This window comes from Pelobates fuscus, chromosome 8, assembly GCF_036172605.1.
Source record: "Pelobates fuscus isolate aPelFus1 chromosome 8, aPelFus1.pri, whole genome shotgun sequence".
In the NCBI taxonomy this organism is placed as follows: domain Eukaryota; kingdom Metazoa; phylum Chordata; class Amphibia; order Anura; family Pelobatidae; genus Pelobates; species Pelobates fuscus.
Window position 1 is genome coordinate 37,494,902 of NC_086324.1, and position 14,390 is coordinate 37,509,291.

At 37.9% G+C, this 14,390-nt stretch overlaps 1 protein-coding gene across 1 annotated transcript in view; it reads left to right on the plus strand.

Moving 5' to 3' along the window:
• Window positions 1-584: 584 nt before the first annotated feature.
• Window positions 585-14,390, plus strand: part of XIRP2 (xin actin binding repeat containing 2) — an 85,110-nt gene continuing 71,304 nt past the window's right edge. Inside the window, exon 1 of the mRNA XM_063429694.1 lies at window positions 585-790. The gene's annotated coding sequence lies outside the window, so the exon portion shown is untranslated. The remainder of the gene's footprint in view (window positions 791-14,390) is intronic.

Genomic DNA, 14,390 nt, shown 5'->3' on the forward strand with positions numbered 1-14,390 from the left:
AGGAAGATCTAAATTGTTGAGTTATAATAAATCTATCTATCTATATATAAATATATAGTCAGGTTTTGATATTTTGTCAGGTTTTGATAATCTCAGACTTTTCCTTAAGACAAAGTACTCCTTAAGTTGTGTTACTAACATTTGCGAATTTCATAAATATTTATTATAACTCAACAATTTAGATCTTCCTAAAAACTCGCTAGTTAGTTAATAGTCCCCAATTATTTTTGAACATGAGATCATCTTCACATCTGTATCATTGATAAAAAGTTTTGCTATTATCACTATTTGTAAAAACCTGACTCTAAATTAAGCATAATTTACCATAGATATTAGATATGTCATACATATTGTCACATCTTTATTTTTAATTAAGGCAAATGTTTCAATCTAATATTAAGGTTGTAATAGACTGAGCAAGATAAGGTAACAGTGCCTTCACAAACAGGTTTCTAACTCAGTAATTGACTCAGACGCTTGGCATACAAGACTCAGCCCCTAAAAATAGTCTTGTAGGTCCACCTTTTTACAAGTAACAAAAATAAAGTCAGCTGTCACTATTAACTCATGTGGGAGAAGGAAGACTTTCTAAGTGGAGCTGGTCTCCACAAGCTTGCTGTAATACCGGGGACTGGGAATTCTACTAAACTCAAAATTCAAATAGAATCCTGAACTGAAAAAAAGTTAGAAGCTCCCAAGGGGGAGAAGAAGATTTTTTTTTTACTTGTTTTTCCCCCCTTTTTTAAGCATCTCATTTCCACTTGGAAATTAAGGCAAATTAACAGATAAGGTAAGATCATCGTGTTGAGCTTTAATGCTTGTGTGTATTAATTTTTTAAACATAACATAAGATAATATTGTTTAATTACAGAAAATATCTGTATCTAAATAGCTGGTGTATTAGATGACTTAAACAACACTGACAGGCAGGAGTTACAAAGTGAGTTTAGTGTCAAATTAATTCTGTAACTTTTGAGTGCTTCAAATGGTTTAAGTAATTAAGACACTCCTGAATAAACAAGCTTCAACACATTTGTCGAAGAAAAATATCCAACTCATCTATCTTGCCAGCTCTGCTATTTTGGACCAGACTTCATTAATTCCCCGGTCAGACGTCCACAATTCCTGGTTTTGTAAAAGAAACCTCAAAGAAACATGCTAATAACTAAACGCAGGAAGGTTTTTTTTTTTTTTTTTTTTTAAATAATCTTATCAGAACTTGTACAAATCTACAGCAAATTGTAGAACAGAAACACCTAGCAGCAACTATAGCTCTCTGTTTAGTGAATAGAACACTTAAAGGTTTATTCAATAAAGTGTGGGAATTGATGCAAAGATGTGAAAATTTTATTTTACATTTTAGAACAAAATAGCTAAACAAAAATGAGACTTATTTAAAATGTAAAATTTACTTTGTATTCACCTGAGACTTCCAACAATTCACAATTTTGTGAATTGTATGATAAAATACATAAAATGGATTCACTAAAATAAAAACTGTTGACAACTGACAATTGCAGCCAAATTAGCCACTGGGCAAATGTTCTACTCCGCTATTTATCCTGATTGGCTATTGTACATAAAATATGTAATTCTTCGCAATTCTAAGCCCTATTGTGAGTCTAGAACATTGGTTTTGTGTTAGATCTCAGACTGCTGTAAGGATGGTACACAAGATCCGGCGTGCTATGGTAGCAAAAATAAAATTAAAATAAAATTTATTGAAACACTAAGCTATAAGCTACAAGTTACAATACTTGAAGTTCTAAAATTAATGCCGGTGGTCGCATTATTCATGTACATAGATTACTGTCAACAGAAAAGAAAAATAAGCAACCGCTCAACTTGTAGCTTCTGTTACTTTGTATTTGCTTGTAGAGAGATTGCAGTTTAAAATGATTTATGCGCCATACCTGGGTATTTTAACAAGTAATGGAACCAAAGAGGATAAACTTTGTTTTAAATCAGCCAAAGTTAAGATTCAATGACATGTTCTCTGTTTCATAATAAAATGTGTTCTGCCTGTCTGCTTTTAGTTGGAAAGTCACCGATGTAGGAAACTTCTGTATACTATTATTATAGAAGCGAGAGACACCCCATTAGGTAAATATATTTTTGGTTTGCATTGCGATTCTGTTAGAGCAGTCAGATATCTATTCCGACATGGGATTTACCAATGTTTAATAATCAGAAATAAAAAGTCCAATTTCAGGCTCCATTATTGTTTTAAAGGTGCAACTGCTCCGAAGTGGCCTTTTCCGAGAAATAGGCAGAAAATCACTTAAATGCACTCACTGTATAGAGTTCTATCTTTTTTTATGTTCTCGTATTTAATTAATAAACTTATAAAGTTTTACTGCAAGAAAAAAACGTCGTCAATTTCATATACTGTGAAGGGAAAAATATACTGTAACTACTTTTACTGCGAGTGAAGCATAATTTAACTCTTTGATTGCCTGGGAGAAGGCTTTCTCATCTGATGTATGCCCCTGGCATTTTTTAGGGTTACCGAGATCATATTCTAATCGTTATCAACGTGCATGCAAGAAATGATACTTGAATATTATTTTTCTCCCAGTTTAAAGTAAATTCAGGTTTAAAAGTGTTGTTATAATAATACAAGTCAATTGTACTCATTTTATTGACCTTGAAAGGATAAAAGGCAGACTGATAAAGCCATGTAGCCAGCCAGTAAGGCTTTTCAGCTGCTCAAAGTATATTGGCCTGCTAGGTAAGTGGGAAATCTGATAGTGTAACTACCAATTACTAGATATTTCGGTTTGCAAGACTAAGTTGTCCCGTAGTGACGAAGTGACTGAGAAGTGCTTGAGAATAGAAGCTGTGGTTTGAACAGGTGCAACAGTTGGCACATTAACCAAATGAACCACATTACATGCTGTGCTAAAGATTTTGTGCAGATACAGGTGTTGGCTACCCCAATTTTCATTTCGCTTCTCATTCAGAATTATTGTATTCATCATTTTATTTATTTATTGCTTGCCTATTTTTTTAACATTAACATACCGTATATAGTTTTTATTAACATCTTTTATTATGCAGTTCCCAGTTTGTATAAAAGCATTGAGGTACTTTGAATACATGTATCATTATGGTGCTGAGTTTGTGAGTTTCATTTGGTAAGCTGCACTCAATCTGTGTCTATCAAGTACTGCTTTATAGTACGGCACAAGAATAGATGTCTATCATGTCATTAATTTTCTGAAATAGCTATAGTGATAGATTTGTCTGTACAAACAGTGCTATTTGAAAGACCCAAATTGTTAAGTAAATAATTAAGTATAATGGCTTATATGGAAATATCATGTCTGTTACTGTTGCCTATGCAGTGTCATATAGTCTCGGTTACAGGCAATTGAGTTGGTCCAAGAGCTGTGTCACAGAAGGCATCTCAAAAACATTTCATCTTCTCATGTTTTTCTTGAGAACAAAGCCATGAGCAATATAATGCAATGACAGTGACAATATAAATACAATTAAAAGTCAGTGAAATGGGTCATATATTACTGAGCTAAAAATGTGAAAGGCCGAAAACTGCTGACACTCAGATCCCATCAGTCCTCAAACTACAGGTAATTACCAGTCAATAGGACTCTGTTAATCCAGTAGGAAATAAACTGGATCCATGTAATCTTCCAACATTAGACAGACAGCCCACCTCATACTACGAGCATATGATAAATTGTATGTGCACCATGTTATGCATTCAAACGAGGCCTCCAATCTAAATCAAAGGCATGAGGTAAATGGGGGAACAGGATTCCTGCTGGTCCAGTGGAGGCAGGCTGGGGAACAGGATCTCTGGTGGTCCAGTGGAGGCATGCTGGGGAGCAGGATCCCTGGTGGTCCAGTGGAGGCATGCTGGAAAACAGGATCTCTGGTGGTCCAGTGGAGGCATGCTGGGGAGCAGGATCCCTTGTGGTCCAGTGGAGGCATGCTGGGGAGCAGAATCCCAGGTGCTCAGGTGAGTGAACATTGTGGTCTGTTGCTGGCGGTGGGGCTCAGAGTCCTTTGGAAGCAATGTGGGACCATGAGGGAGCTCTTCGAGTGATCTAGACCAGTGTTCCCCAACCCAGTTCTCAGGGACCACAAACAGTCTAGGTTTTGTCTGTATCTCAATTGGAATAAAACAAGGAAATACATAAATCCTGGACTGTTGGTGGTCCCTGAGGACTGGGTTGGGGAACACTGATCTAGACCCAATAGAGGTGCAGACCCTAAAGCTCCCTCAAGCAGATGAGGGGACAGAGGACTGAGAAGAGAGCTCTGTTGATTTCCTGCTGACTCAAGCAGAGCATCCTAACAGCCAGAGCTCCATGCAGCCACCTATGCTGGCTAATGGTTAATATGGTTCTGAGTGGATTTATATATTTTATGTTAAATTCTTACCATATGTTATGAGTCTTAAAGCAACAATCAGAATTTATCAGACCAAGCTATGTTCTTCCATTGTTTACTTGATCCATTTTGGCAATCACTTGTTCGCTGTAGCATTATCTTTCAATGTGGCTCAATGTGATGTTCTTGTCAATATATAAATTATGCCGGCCAAGACCTGCCAAGACCAAGAGGTTTAGTTTCTGCTCAAGTTACCTTTAGAAAAGGGTCAATGTATGATATAATAATATTTACCCTTATTTTGTTTGGAGCTAGAATTGGTAGTTTAATCTTCTCTTAAATAACTCAAGGTCTAGGATTTATAATGCACTTAAAGGGACACTCCACTGCCCCCCCCCCAAAAAAAAAACACTATTTTAGATATACCCCCAATGGAAACTATCATACCATGGATAATGTAATTTAGATCAGAGAGAGAGAGATGTAGATATATCCCTAGGTGAACTTTTAATGACAGACAGCACAACAAAGATACGCTGAAAAAGACCGTACACAGTGACAGGTGCAATAGATTAATGTATTAAAAGATCAGCATTGGATAATTGGATACATTCGATAACCCTGTAATTCATCTCTGTACATGAAGCAGATTTATAGAAACTGAAATCAGTTGATATCTCAACACCCTTAGCACGCCGATTCATTAGAGATGCCATAACAAGGAAGGCGACCCCAGATAAGGGTGGCGGGGGGGAGCACTCAGTTTTGTCAATCTTTTTTTTTTAATCGGTTTGACACAAACTATAGGAACTGCACTAACAGTATTCTAGTATCATACCAAGACACATCCCAATCACAGAATCATGCAATATGTTGTAGTAGTTGGGGATTTTCGAGTGTGTATTTAAGAATAAAAATCTTCCCATTTACCTGCTTCTAAAATCACTCTGTCCCTCTTTTTTTTGTCTCAATATCAATATCTTTTCTAGGCATCATATTGTTGTTGTGTCTGAATGTGTCATAATACACAAAGTAATGTGTATTTAAACTACAATAACTGTGTTTAGAAATCAGTCTATGTTAAAAATAAATGTAGTGTTCCTGTTCAAAAATATATATTATTTGCATAAATTGTTTAGTAAGTCGCCTAAAACATCTGAGAACAACCCCATCTCTGGCCATCCCCACACTCACATCCCTGAAATTAAAAGTGTCCCTCTACGTCCATTTAAAATGTTGGGGAGGTATGACTTATGTGCTAATGTCACATTTACTAAAATACCCGTTGTATAATATAAAACATTAGCTCATACATTTCACTGAATATAAAATATATTTTTATATATCAGGTAATTTTTTTTACTTAGTAACAGCTTCCCTAACCTCCGAGAATATTTACGAGAATAAATTGTGTGTATTAAACTTGTATTCACATTAATAAAATAGCATAAGGCTACATTAAACAAAACTTGACATTAATATAGGAAAGTTGCTTTCCATTTTTCTCATGAGAATGATGTATTAAGTTGATGTGTAATTGATGCGTGTTAGATACAACTGCTAAATTCTGATCAACGTGTAGTATGACCTTGTCAGGCTAACACACTATGTAGAAAGGAAATAACAAGTGATCAGTGGGCTTGGTGGGAATGTATAAACTATCAATCAATATCTACATTTCTATATTTATCCAGTCTACAGCCCAAATTGCATTACAAATTGCGTTAGGATAAGCTGGTTACCTGTGAATAGTGTTAATGTATTTAGAATGTCGAACATTTCCCTACATAATCTTTGTAGTAAATATTCAAATACTCATTAGAACTCTGGTGAGATCTCACTTGGAGTATTGTACTCATTACTGGAGACCGTATGACCAGAAGGATATTGATACTTTAGAGAGAGTTCAGAGAAGGGCTACTTAACTGGTTATATGGATTGCAGGATAAAACTTACCAGGAAAGGTTAAAGGATCTTAACAAGTATAGCTTGGAGGAGAGACGAGACAGGGGGGATATGATAGAAACATTTAAATACATAAAGGTAATCAACACAGTAAAGGAGGAGACTATATTTAAAAGAAGAAAAACGACCACAACAAGAGGACATAGTCTTAAATTAGAGGGGCAAAGGTTTAAAATAATATCAGGAAGTATTACTTTACTGAGAGGGTAGTGGATGCATGGAATAGCCTTCCAGCTGAAGTGGTAGAGGTTAACACAGTAAAGGAGTTTAAGCATGCGTGGGATAGGCATAAGGCTATCCTAACTATAAGATAAGGCCAGGGACTAATGAAAGTATTTAGAAAATTGGGCAGACTAGATGGGCCGAATGGTTCTTATCTGCCGTCACATTCTATGTTTCTATGTTTCAATATCTTTTCAACTATTTTTTATTGACAATTTTTTTTAATAAATGTATAAAACAATGAACAATAAGTGAAGAAAAAACATTAATAAGAATGTTAACATTCATCCAATAATAAATGTTGTATATGTACATGTTGAAAATTAAATAGATAAAATAAATGCTCAATATCTATCTAATTACATTTTAATTACATTGGACGGAGTAGATGTATTCTTTTGAAATATAACTGGAATAGATATTTTAATATCCTTTCAGTCTTGGGTTAAATCTTCACTTAACACATGAATTTTACAAACATATATTTTTGTTTAAAAATACAAAACAATGTAAAAAGGGAAATAAAGGAGCTAAAATCACAAAATATAAACCAGTGCAGCTTAAAATCACCCCAGTATATTGTCACTTAATACACTATGCTAATAAACAGAATAAAAGAGAGAAAAAGGTCATAGCGTAAAACTTAGATTATATATATTATTTTTTTTTCATATACTTAAAAAGTTGTGTTTTTGCAATTTTATTTCATTTATTATTTTGCATTTTTATATTAGGGATATAAGATTTATAGCTATAGTTATCATAGGACCCAGACAATATTGGGTCAATTAGATGTGATGTTTTTGTTTGAATATGTAGTACATGTGTCGTGTTGTGTTGTACATTTATCTAGGTCTAGAGACAGATGGCATAAAGGTTTGAATGTGTTAAGGATATTTACTTTCTATCATTATGAAACACACTGTCCACTGATTGAGGAAAGCAAAGGGGAGCCAAGAACTGAACCAACGAGTTCATTGTTCAAGGAATGCATGATTTTTTTAGGAGCACAATTTCAGTGACTGAGTAGTTTTTGGGCATTCCGTGCCCCAGGCACTCCATGCATGATGACATTTCGCGCTCCATTGGGATGGGCGATGATGAAAGCATTTGGTCCATTCCCCTTCCCTCCCTTCTCCTCAACTTTGTAATTGTATATATATGGTTTAGGGATGTAAATAAGACAGAGGATATAGGGTAAAAGTAAGATCCCCTCGAGAAAGGTGTTGAGCTGAAACATTGAGGTTTAGGTCATCAATCTCTAGTCAGTGAGTCTCATGTTCTTCATGTCTTTGGCGTCCTGATTTCTCTGATCTGCAGTTTTTTAAGCTGTTCATTTCAAAGAAAGTGTGCAGAAATAAATGCATGTTTTCATTGGGGATATATAAACTAAATAGTGATTTTTTGTTTTTTTAAGTCAGTTTGGTGTTCTGGTCAAGTAGTTGTGTATAAATACTGAATATACAGTGTATATATATATATATATATATATATATATATATATATATATACTAAATAGTGATTAGTTTTTTCCCATTAAAGTACATTTGCATATATAGGAGATGTATATGAAATATATAAGGGATATACTAAATTGGTTATAGGGAATATATACTAAATAGGGATTTTTAAATAAATGCCAATGAAGTGTTACTTAAAGGGAAACTATAGTGCCAGGAAAACAAACCAGTTTTTCTTGCACTATAGAGTTACTAGGTCTCCCCCCTCCCTCGCACCCTCCCATAGGGCTGAAGGGGTAAAACCACTTAAAAGCCACTTACCTGAATCCAGTGCCGATGTCCCTCGTCCTGAGTCTGGCTCCGCCCATGCTCCTCCACCACCGACGTCAGCTGGCGGGGAGACCTAATGCTCATGCATTATTCAATGCTTTCCTTTGGGGAAAATCTGATGCTGGAGGTCCAGCGTCAGATAACGGACCAAAAGTCAGTTTAGATTTCCGAAGTACCCCTAGTGGCTGTCTGGTAGAGAGCCACTGAGGGCAGACTTAGAGCTGCCATGTAAACAGGGACACAGCACCCAGGGCACTACAATGAGCTGAAGTAGTCTGGGTGCCTACAGTGTCCCTTTAAAGTGCAATTGCTATTTAATGCTTTTTGATAATTCAAAGAAGCAAAACGAGTTTTAACTAGTTAACAAACATAAAAACTATTGCAAATAAAATGTAATTGGGGATTTTAGGTTTGCAATTTTGAACTGTGACTGTAGTTACATGCTGTCTGGCTAAGCTTAGTGATCTGTCACTTTTCTCACTCAGGCTCAGTAGATAAATTAGAAGAATGAATTATGTGAGCAGCAGCTGCTGTCTGTGACTTCTTTCTTCTGCCCAGCCTTATTGGATCCTTTCTGGAGCATGGCACAGTCAGAGCGGGGAAGGGATGTGACGTTGACCTTGTTTCACTTCCCCTTTCCCCAACCCTCTCCTCCAGCGTTCAGAACTCCACAGCCTTCTTTTTGATAAATGGGAGGTCAGGTCGCCATCGGAAGCATGGGGCAGAAAGCTAAGCTGCCCAACAGATGTTTGAATACTGTAATCAGTTCACATCCATGCAGAGTAGGACAGGAAGGAGAGCAGCAAATCACACACACAGCTCAGCTTGGGCGGCTGTTTCTGTACAGAGCAGACTCCTTGCTGAATGCTGATGATGGAATAAAGTACCAGCAATTGCATTGCCAATATTTATAAAAAACTGGCTGGGCAGCCTCAACTACTGGCTGTGCAGGTATAATACCGGCCAGGTGGCAACCCTCAAAGTCCTTATATTGCTATGATCATTGTACAATCCAGCTTAGAACTGGCTGAAATCAGAATGATAAGGTTCAGCAATAAGGAATTCTGATCTTTGTATCATTCGTGGTTAAGATACATTGCCAGAAAGATTTGAGTATGACTTCAAATATTATCTCCAACTCCAACTCAATGTTCCCTCAATGCAAGAGAACATAATGCTTTTTTAATTGATTCTAAATTCCATATCTCAAATCCACTGGCTATTTGATTAATATCCTCTGTCTATTTTGTTTGTGTATGAATCTTCTACACAAATATCTGGATTTATGTTAAACCTAACAATATCCTAGATTGTGTTTGTTGGGAAGATATCCTAATGGAATCTATAGTGACACTAACAGGGCTACTAAGCTATAAACTATCTATTTAATTATTATCTAATATTTGAGAATGCCTGTAATTGTGGTAACTCCCTTCTAGCAAAATAATGATAGGTGCACGTTGTGGTAGCAGACCACATACAACACATGGCAAAGGTATACCCTGATGGCAGTGGTACTATCAGTGACAGACACACATACACACACTGACAGACACGCATACAAACACTGACAGACACACATACACACACTGACAGACACGTTACACATGCTGAACCACGCATACACAGACTGACGCACGCATACACACACTGACAGACACACACTCTCAGTGACCGATACGCACTCACTGAAAAAACACACATACACACTCACTGACAAACAACATACACACTCTCAGTGACAGACACACACTAACTAACAGACACACACACACTAACACACTCACTAATAAACACACACTAATGGACACACACTAACACACTCACTAAAAGACACAATCACTTACACTCACTAACAGACACACACTAACACACTCACAATCTTTTACATTTTTATATTTTTTAAGTTTAATCCAACCAGCCTCCCTACCTTTGGGATTGCTGGAGTGGATTCTTCCATGGGGTCCAATGGGGTTGCTGCTGGCTGGGCTGGCAGGCACACAGGCAGTGGTGTATTTTGGATTTTTGCTGCCCTAGGCAAGACTAAATTCGGGCACCCCCAAAATCTAAATTTGCCCCCCCCCAATTCGTGTCAAGGCTACTTTTTTGACTGACAGACACATGCCTTCATTGATACATGCACTGATATACACTCACTGACAGATACACAGTCATTGGCACACACATACAGTCATTGGCACACACTGTTTAACCGACACACACTTTCACTAACAGACACACACTGACAGGCACACTCACTCACTCACTGTAAGGAGGACAGCCCCAGAACATGAGGCAAACAAGGCATTTGTCTGGGTGCTTGGGGTGGCATTTTTTGGCGCCCCCCTGAAAGTGCCGCCCTAGGCAAATGCCTTGTTTGCCTTGTGGTAAATACATCCCTGCACACAGGCAGGTGGTCGGGCGGTCGTTTGAAAAGGCAGGCTCACAGTGGAGGCAGCGAGGGAGCTCTGATCTCCCTGCTCACCTCCCTCACGTACCTCATAGTGATGCCGGTGCTTGGGTGACATCATATTTTGGCTCCGGCATCACTGTGGTGCACGCAAGGGAGCTGAGCAGGGAAAACTCAGGGGACAGTGTCCCTCGCCACATCAGCGCATGCCAGCCTTGTGGGGGCCCTGAGGTGGCAAGCCTGCCTGTTCCTTGGCCCCCCAAGAAAAGAGTCTGGCAAGGCATTTGCCAGGGGGATTGGGGGGGCGGCTTTTTTGCCGTCCCCCACTGAAAGTGCTGCCCAAGGTAAATGCCTTGTCAGCCTTGCGGTAAATACACCGCTGCCACGATGTGGAATATGACAAAGAGTTCAAGGTGTTGCCTCAGACTTTAAATTCCCCACATCCAAATATAATTAAGCATCTGCGGGATGTGATGGAACAACAAATCCCATCCATAGAGGCCCCATCTCGCAACTTGCAGGACTTAATGGATCTGCTGGTAATGTCTTGGTGCCAGATACCACAGGACACATTCAGAGGTCTTGTAGAGTCCGTGGCTTAACTCATCAAAGCTGTTTTGGCGGCACAAGTGGGACCTTCTCGATATTACGATATTAGACAAGGTGTTTTAATGTTGTGGCTAGTGAGTGTATATAATAATAATATTTAAATTATTTACCTTTTTTTGTAATCCCTTCATCTTTCATGTTTCTCAAATATGCATTTTCTTGGAAAATTCAGGCTAATTGATTATTATGTAATCTAAAAGTTGTATCATTTTTTCAGTATATAGCTTTATTTTGAATTGATTTTGTTCTGGAACATTTCAGAGATCCTGTGAAATATATATTAGTCTTGTTCTATTTCTTTTTAGAGCTCTGCAGGATCATGTACAAAACATGTCTGTAGTCTGGCATCAGGTATTTCTGGAAATGAAACAAGCCTTTAAACTGGTCAAAGGAATTTGGTGTGAAATCATGGTCTGATTTCAGTGCTGCTGAATCTCAAAGGTCACACTCTGTCTTTGCAATTCCCAACTTAGCTGCCAGTGAAACCCTATCTGCTGATCTTCTTCCTGAAGTCATTCTTTGTATCTGTTTAGGAATACATGCTTTGCTACCTATATATTTGTCTGTGTATTTAACTTGTTGGACTATTAAAAATTATCTTATTTTTTTTAAACTGCTATAAGTTTTTTATTATGATCCAATGTGTATGTGTGTATACATTTTTTGGGGGAATGTAAATAAATAAAACTAATTACAGTACAACAGTGACAGAAATAATGTAGAGAGGGCCCTTATGCAAGACATTTTTTGGGACCCTCTCTTGCGCAAGAGTGCCCAAAAGGTAGATCCTCATCTCCCGTACAACTCCCACGATGCTATGCCAGCTGGGGATATGCCATCCTTGCATGGTTGTATTTGTAAGCAGGTTTTGTGTGTTTGAATGTAAGCATGTGTTTGTGTAAAGTATATGTGCATGTAGGGTTGTATTTGTATGTACTATTGCTTTTGGAATGCAGTGATGCACTTGTGTGTAGTGTTTGTGTTTGAATGCATGGGTTTGTTTGTATGTAATGTTGGCTTTTAAAAGCAGATGTGCTTTTGTGTGAAGTGTTGATGTTTGAATGAAGGGGTGTTTGTGTTTGATTGTAGGGGTGTGTTTGCATGTTGAGTTGGTGTTTGATTGCTGGAATGTATGCACATACACACATATATTGAAACTTACACAGATATACATTAACACATAGATACACACATATAAACACCCTGACACATACACAGATTTACACATACATGCCTTGCCACACAGATACACCCACTGAAACATACACCCGGACACACAAATAAACACACTGGCACATACACACACATCTTGACACAGATACACAAACTGACATATACACACACACAACCTGACGTAAACATAGACAAATACGCAAATACATGTCATATTTTTTTATATTTGCAAGCACACTCCTGTTAGCATACTTTTTGTGTGCAGCAGGGTGACTTACTTAGAATCCTGCTGCTGGCTGAGGTTGATGAGAATGAGTGTTTGGTCTGCAGCAGCTCTTTTATGTGCTTCTTTCCTCCCTGCTGCCTGTGTGGCCATCTCCTCCTCCCTCCCGAGTGGCACTCTCTCTAAGCTGGGAGGAAATTACAGGCTCTCACTTCCTCCTAGCATCCGATATTAGAGTGGCCCGGCCACGCTCTTAATGGGCCATGGCGCCCACCTGGTTCCTTGTTCAGCATTACCTTAAGTGCATGAGCCACCCGATGGGCTCCCCCCTCAGGATATGGGATAATGGAAGGTTAAGATGTCTAACTGCACACATGATGCACTCTGATGAATCAGGAGTTTAGGGAACAGGCAGAGGGACTTTTGTTTTGCTTTTTGACAATAGTACATTGCTATTAACTTACTCATTTACACTTCAGTATGTAGGCTGGACCATATCAAATGGAAATGTGTAAAATACATCTGCTTGCCGCCATGCTGCCACTTTTGAGGATTTTTTATTTCCGATACATGCCTCTTTCAATGGGCATCAATTCATGTATTTTGATTGGCAGTCTACAATTTATACGAGTATAAAAATATTCTTAATTTCACAATGATTTTATGATTTGGGAATCACACCTCCCACATGCACATTCAGTGACATTGTAGGGAGACATGTACTTTTTTAAGGGACTCCACTTGCATTGTACTTAGGTGTTTGACTATATTAGGTATAAGGGGAACTAGAAATCCCACTGACACAGTAAGTAAGGGAGATGTCTATAGTGTCCCTTATAGGAGATGATGTAAGGGTGGGGTTCAAGCCATTCTAACATTTGCTCGGTACAACCTATTTAGCAGTAAAACATGCTCCATTTCCAGATACCTGCAAATCCCTAAAGAATATTGATATCCATAAACATTCAAAGACATCCAAGTGGACTGATGATAAAAGTATATAGTGACACTTTACTTGTTATGTCATAATTACCTATTGATAATAATAATATACATTATAAATATTATACAAAACCTTTAAAATTATTTAAAACCCATGTGACTGATACATGCATACATTCTGGGTGAGCAGAAAGGAGGCAAGCCAACGTACACTGAATAATACTTATTCAAACCCATTAAATGCTTAAGTTCATTCTAAGCTGTTGCATCTGGATATCCCCAAAGCATGTTCCTTGTTCTGTGTAGTTTTTTTGGTATTTGACCTGACTTCTTTTTAACCCTTATATCTAGCACTTACTGAATGAATTTTTTGTCATTGTTGATGTTATTTCTGTTCTCCCTTGATCTCGACTTTTATGGACCACTTGTTTGTCTTTTCGCTTAAGTATAGGCACAGCATTAAGCCCAACAATCCTAAGGATTTCATAATACTCCTCTACATGGGCGTACCTAGAGCATTTGGCACACGGGGCGGATCCTGTGTTTGTCATTCCCTCCCCCCATCTCTCCACATCTCTCATTTAAAAAGCAACATTTTTAAAATGTTTTCATTTCATTGGAAACTTTGTATAACCCCTCTCCAGACCCTGTTTTACAAAACCCCTCTACTGCCCCTGTTTTACAAAACCCCTGCACCCTC